Source organism: Sinocyclocheilus rhinocerous, unplaced genomic scaffold, assembly GCF_001515625.1.
Source record: "Sinocyclocheilus rhinocerous isolate Xijiao unplaced genomic scaffold, SAMN03320098_v1.1 scaffold1981, whole genome shotgun sequence".
Taxonomy (NCBI): Eukaryota; Metazoa; Chordata; class Actinopteri; order Cypriniformes; family Cyprinidae; genus Sinocyclocheilus; species Sinocyclocheilus rhinocerous.
This window is the reverse complement of record NW_015648571.1, coordinates 151649-159022: the sequence shown is the minus strand read 5'-3', so window position 1 is coordinate 159022 and position 7374 is coordinate 151649. Positions and strand designations below refer to the sequence as shown.

Here is a 7374-nt window from a genome sequence, read left to right as displayed (position 1 = left end):
GCAGTTTGAAAGGAGCCATTAGGCTTGTTCGAGATGCATTGGCACTGCACAGACCGATCGGCATATGAAATCAAAGTACTTCGAGAGCAATTGCACGGTGCCGATGCATCTCGAACAAGCCTATATTCAAAAGCCGTCGGAGTTCAGGTAAATAAACAGGTAAATAAACAACATTAACAACAATTAAATATGTCAGTTCAGCAGTGGTCAGCAGAAGAGATCAATGCTCTTCTTCTGCAAGAGATAACAAGCAATTCCGGTCACAGGTTGGTGACATAGAGGGTTCTGCTCCCTGCCAGTGGAAACGTGAGCTGAACGAGTTCTAAACGAGTGCCAGTCTTGGCCGAGAACTGGTTCCAGCTCTGGCACCAGCCCCAGTGGAAAAGCGGTACCAGTGTCTGGGCCAAAAAGTAGCACCTGAACACACCGCAAAGACAGCCACAAGCTGCAGCCAATGGCCAACTAGCACATACGTTCTACATACACGTGAGAGGAAATAACTCTCCATACCAGCAGGTGGCAGTAGTCAGATATAGGCTGCATCTGAAAGCTTAGGCAGCTGACTCTACTGCACAATCAAGCAGCGACTTCCCAGGCAGCATTTGCGCACAAAGGTACCTCCCAAAACTGATATCGGACAGGCTTTTGAGGTAATATAAAGATCTATAACGCGATAGAGAGAGCTTTGGTGGTTGGTTAAGCAAATATTTAATTACTGTAATACTAATGTTTTGCTAGAAATTAAATCAAGTTGGAAAATGTGTTCATAAACACATTTACAGTGCATCCAGAAAGTATTCACAGCGCTTCACTATTTCCACATTTTGTTATGTTATGTTTGTCCTCAAAATTTTTAAACAATACCCCATAATGACAACGTGAAAGAAGTTTGTTTGAAATCTTTGCAAATTTATTAAAATTTGACACTCAAAATTGAGCTCAGGTGCATCATGTTTCCACTGATCATTCTTGAGATGTTTCTACAACTTGATTGGAGTTCATCTGTGGTAAATTCAGTTGATTGGACATGATTTGGATAAGGTCCCACAGTTAACAGTGCATGTCAGAGCACAAACCAAGCCATGACGTCCAAGGAATTGTCTGTAGACCTCAGAGACAGTATTGTATCGAGGCACAGATCTAGGCAAGGGTACAGAAAAAAATCTGCAGCATTGAAGGTCCCAATGAACACAGTGGCCTCCATCATCCGTAAATGGAAGAAGTTTGGAACCACCAGGACTCTTCCTAGAGCGGGCCACCCGGCCAAACTGAGCGACTGGGGGAGAAGGGCCTTACTCAGGGAGGTGACCAAGAACCTGATGGTCACTCTGACAGAGCTCCAGTGTTTCTCTGTGGAGAGAGGATAACCTTCCAGAAGAACAACCATCTCTGCAGCACTCCATCAATCAGGCCTGTATGGTAGAGTGGCCAGACAGAAGCCACTCCTCAGTAAAAGGCACATGACAGTCTGCCTGGAGTTTGCCAAAAGGCACCTGAAGGACTCTCAGACCACGAGAAACAAATTTGTCTGGTCTGATGAAACAAAGATTGAACTCTTTGGCCTGAATGGCAGGCGTCATGTCTGGAGGAAACCAGGCACCGCTCATCACCTTGCCAAGACCATCCCTACAGTGAAGCATGGTGGTGGCAGCATCATGCTGTGGGGATGTTTTTCAGCGGCAGGAACTGGGAGACTAGTCAGGATCGAGGGAAAGATGAATGCAGCAATGTACAGAGACATCCTTGGTGAAACCCTGCTCCAGAGCGCACTGGACCTCAGACTGGGGCGATGGTTAATTTTTCAACAGGACAATGACCCTAAGCACACAGCCAAGATAACAAAGGAGTGGCTATGAGACAACTCTGTGATTGTCCTTGAATGGCCCAGACTTGAACCCGACTGAACATCTCTGGAGAGATCTGAAAATGGCTGTGCACCAACGCTCCCCATCCAACCTGATGAAGCTTGAGAGGTCATGCAAAGAAGAATGGGAGAAACTGCCCAAAAATAGGTGTGCCAAGCTTGTAGCATCATACTTAACAACTTGAGGCTGTAATTGGTGCCAAAGGTGCTTCAACAAAGTATTGAGCAAAGGCTGTGCATACTTATGTATTCACTTTTTTTTATAAAATTTGCAAAGATTTCAAACAAACTTATTTCACGTTGTCATTATGGGGGTATTGTTTGTAGAATTTTGAGGAAAATAATTAATTTAATTCATTTTGGAATAAGGCTGTAACATAACAAAATGTGGAAAAAGTGAAGCGCTGTGAATACATATACAGTAGTTTATGTGATCTGTTGTGGAAGAACTAAAGCATATCCAAACTAACTTCACTGTATTAAAAAAACTGGCTAAGTTGGACCATCTTACCGCTCTATAAGCACTGAACTCATCTAGATTTGCTTGGAGAGAAAAAGGTAAAAAAAAAAAAAAGACAGCACAGCTCTAATCTACAAATAAGTCCTTTCAACACTGAACCCTCAAAATAGTGAATACCAAACTCATGTCAGATCAGCATAAAAGATCACATTTTTCCTGAGCCCTCATTTCAAGGTTGTTGTCATTCAGCAGTTATGACCTGCTCCATGTTTTCTAGTAACTCAATAACCCCATTTAAATCCCCCACAAACCCCTATTATAAATTCACTGAGATTTGATCCCTGTGCCCCTGAGTTTACTGGATTTCCAAAATCGCTGGCCAACCAAACATCTCCCCAGGTCCCCTCAGTGCTGCAGTAGTCAGCTCCACTGAAATTGGACACGCTTGAGGGACCATTGAATGGAGACTTCGCAGGATTCCGCCAAGACTGCTGAATTAAACATGAGATAAGATATGCAGTTAATTTTTTTTCCAAGAAAAAGAAAATTCATTTAGAAAATGTATTCTATTTTTGTATTATTATTTTTTTGTTTTTTTTTTGTTTTAGTGTATCACCTATGTAAAAAAAGACATACCCTGCATTTCATTTCATTTCATGTGTAATAATTCCTCAACCATTCATCAGTTCCACCCACCTACGAAGATAATGAGGACCGAGTATGTAACCCTGATGTATACCTCATCATTATATACCTTAGAAGTGCAAAACCATTAACAAGCAGCAGATTAAGAACATGAGCTCTCTGTGTTTTATTGTTGCCCAGTTTCAAAGTGGATATATTCTCTGAGCTAAAAGAAAATCCACTCCAGCACTTTTCCAAGAAAGAGTGATAATTTAGCCACCAGCTGCTGCCTGTTAGCTTGTTAGTGTCCTGAGGAAGAGAGATAAGAAAGCTTTGTCATCATAAGAGAGGTTTTGGTTCTTGTCTTTTTAGGTCTGTTAAAGAGCTGATCAATGGAAACCCTGGGTGACAATCAGAACTTGAAGCCTTCATTTAAGGAGGTCCAGATTCTTTGTGAAGGCTAAGGGCCACAGCATCAAAAAAGTAGGCCGTGGCTCTTTGAGCTGGAATCTGGATTTTTTGTTCAAAAGATAAAAATATAAACATTCTGATGTCGCTTTGAAGAGGAGCATAAAATGTATGTGGGCCTAAAAGATAATTCCTTTTGTCCACCATTAATGTTCAGCATAAAACATCTTGTTTATTTAAAACACTCTTATTTATAATTTTTTTTTTTTTTTTAAGAAAAAAAGTATGTCAATTCGGTACTGGGAAAACAGACTTTAAAAAAATATGAAGCAAAATACTATTGACTGTAAATAGTTAAACGTTCTGCCTTTAATTTTTTAATAGCAATTTTATTTTATGATAGTGTTTATTTATTTTTAATGATGGTGCATTTTAGGCTTTAATTTATTTATAAATCACATGATTTAGTTTTTTTTTTTTATTCTCTTGTGTTGTTAAAGCAGGTGGTAAGAGTTCATAATGGGCAAATCTGACTGACCCCAACAAAACAAACAACAAACAAACAACAACAAGCAAATCGATACAGCTAGTCAGTCTTCCTCACATCACTCTGTTCTTGTGTTTTTATGTGCATTTCGTGCCCCTGTCCGCTGCTTTGAAATCAGTGGGTGATAGGGTTAATGTTGTGATTGTCATGTTGGCCAGCAGGTGCTGTGCCCTGACATTCTGCTCCCGATTGTCTCGTCACTTAATCCGTCTTTTGTGAGAGATTAGCAATATCCTGGTAACTCCTCTCTGGAGAGCGGCGAGGGAAGAGCCCAGGCAGGCACAGGACAATGCTGAACCATGAAGCACGCTGTCTAATTTCATTACCCTCATATGCTTGGAGTGAGGGAGGGGGTTAGACAGCTGCAGTTTAGACTCTAATGTGCCGTAAAAGGGCGAGCAGAACTTCAGTGGCCCCCAAAATAACTTGATTAAAGAGGCCCTCCATCTGATTCTTTCTCCTGTGTGGTTGCTTAATATTATAGAATTCAGTGGTGCTCCCTATGAAATTGTGTGTATGTGTGTGGGAATATGTGAGTGTGCTAAAAGAATTCTCCACTCTTCCCTTCCAAGGATCCCCCCTGTCAGTTTATGAAATAAAGTATTCATGACCTCTTCGGTTATGTTGTGATCAACACTGACACTTTGCTCTAACATGCTGGACCCAGCTATACATGTACACACACACATATATGCGCGCACACACTCTACTGATTTTGTTTCTAAAGAAATTATTGCTTTTATCGATTTACGGTTTATTAAATTGACCAAAAGAGACAGTAAAAACATTTAGAATTGTACCAAAGATTTCAAATTTTCAAAATGCTGTTATTTTGAAATTTCCTTTAAAAAGTATCACAGCTTCCATTAAAACATTAATAATATTCTTTAGCACCAAATATATTAGCATATTCAATTAGATTTTTTTTTCCATCTTTTATCAGAGCGACTGTTTACACCTAGGTGTGATTACCCTGCATCAAAAATGGTTCTTTTATGCTTACTTTATGACTGTACCTTTTTTTCTTATGATTTAGTTTTGTTGTCCAGCACCCTTCAGTCTAAACCTTCAGAAGTACTTTAACAGATGCTTTCTTTGCTGTGTATGTTGTCTCTGGAAGGTTAATGTAGAACGTTTCCTCAGTCAATGCCATCTTGTGTCTGTCAGGAAAGCACTTCATGAAATATCTACTATCAATAATAGTTTAAGACCCCACGTCACCGTCCATGCAGACATTTTACTGACATAAATTTTTCAGAAAGACTGCATATAAATCTTTGGTTTATGTATTAATTTATGCTGTCTACTTCCATTATAATTAAATATTAATATTTGTCTTTTTTGACCGAGTTTGGCTCTAGGTTCTCAAGTAATATTTTATTTTATTTAGACACATGTAAAACATTATTTCACGTGCTAAACAGCATGCTTCCTGTATTTCCCTCAAAGCAGGACATTCTTTGAAGTCCTGTGATCATAATCATGCTGAGCTTTGTTTATGATGTGCCATGAGGTGTCAAGCTATCTTATGCTGTGTTCACGCTATATCGTAATTACCGTAATTTCGAGATATGACAGCACGTGACGTTCTACTCTGAGCTGTTCATTTCCTCGGACTCGGAATTATGCTTTTCTATGGCAACACTATCAACGCCTAAACAGAGCCTGCGGTGGTCAGGTGGTACAGCGGTCACGTGGTACAAGTCGTAGCTCTCAGAAAACTCCCAGTTCACAAGTTGTAATTACGAGGACATGAATGCTTTTTACAAGTTGGAATCTCGTAATTGCGGGAATTCCGATATGGCGTGAACGCACCTTTACTCTCCACATGCTTAATTTGCATATTAAACCATGATTGTGTGTTTGCATGTGTGTCTGTAGCCTGCAGACTTTAGGTGATTTGTTAGATGGTGTGACAGCTATGGGTAATAAGATTATGGAGCCCTGATTGATTTGCTATAGGTGGCAGCAGGTGTCAGGCACAGGTTGATTGAGGCGTGACTAATGATTGGCCCCGATCACATTTATGTCTCAAACTGTGGCTTCCTGCTGCACTATTAGCACTTCTAATAGGTTGCCAATTAACAGAGACATCAAAAAGGCATACATGATCACAGCTCTGACGGAAAGGAAAGAGCTCTCCTGCGTTGCACAGTTTTGTCGTTGTTTTTCCTTTCAAACAAACTTGTTTGAGCATAGGTTCTAGGAATATATGAATCAAAGCCCCTAAAATGCAACTAGTGTAGTGTTAGGGAACATAGTTTGAAAGTATAACTGTCCAGTGATGATATTTATAACTTAAGCAGCATTTTTCTGACATAAAACAATGGCTGTTTTGATTGAATCTCAAATTACATGACAGCATTAAATTTACAGTAAATGCACATAATTAAACTAGATAATAGATTCATAAACTTTATAAACCTTAAAACATTAACATCTGCACCAAAGCAAACACGGCCATACCCCAACAGGACCTCGCCCCTATTTTGATAACTCCGCCCCACATGTACGTACACAACCCTGGCAGCGACGATGGCTTAATCTGCTATGCCTGCCGGCCGCAGCATATTCAAGCAAAAGCCAACACAGAAAAGTTGTTGATCAACGTAACTCACCTATCAAGAAGAAACAAAGCAACCTTGGCCTACGATTCCAGGCCTTCCCGCTCTTTGAGTTCTCTCCACCTCTGGAAAGCTGCTCCAATATTTACGCGGGTCCAACGTCTTACCTGATCATAACCCTTCTTTTTAACGTTATGTTCCTCCGAAATTTCCATTTTTAAAAAAATATATATTAAGGCTGTGAATCTTTGGGTAGACAGCGAATCGATTCGATTCACGATTCATAGGTTTTCGATTCGATTCAAGAACGATTTTTGCACATTCAGAACGATTCAATTCGATTCTATTCGCAATTAAATTTGATTAGATTTGATTCTACATTCTATAAGTGCATTCACAGGATTATTTAAATGCTTCCCCTAAATTCTTTAAATGCTTAGTCAGGAGGCAAATTACACAGCAGCCTTTATGGTTACAGAGCCATAGGTTAGAGAAAAAAACAAACACTTTTGTTCCATTGTTAGATGCTAGTTTAATGATGCTATGGCATGACATGGCATATGTAGAAATGTATGTAAGCCAAGAGTTTAAAAAAGAGCTTTAAAAGTATTATGTATAGGCTAACATTTTGTCACACCAGGGGCGTAGCCATCATTTAAAAAGTGACAAATGTCAAATACAATAATTTTATGTATTATTATTTTTTTCCAAGGAATTATTTTCTTATCTCTTAATTTGAATTTGCTATAAGAAATCAAATACACAGCTGGACAATAATCAGTCATTTGTAATCTATATTTTTTTTCCTAATGGCAATTTTTATGATTGTTTTATATACTACAAACAATTATTAAAATGTTCTACACAGAATAAGGTAGAAAATATACTTTATAGTTTCTGTACTGTA

At 39.2% G+C, this 7374-nt stretch overlaps 1 pseudogene; it reads left to right on the top strand.

Moving 5' to 3' along the window:
- The first annotated feature begins 1082 nt into the window (after nucleotides 1–1082).
- Nucleotides 1083–1941, top strand: LOC107709919 (uncharacterized; annotated as a pseudogene).
- The last annotated feature ends 5433 nt before the right edge of the window (nucleotides 1942–7374 follow it).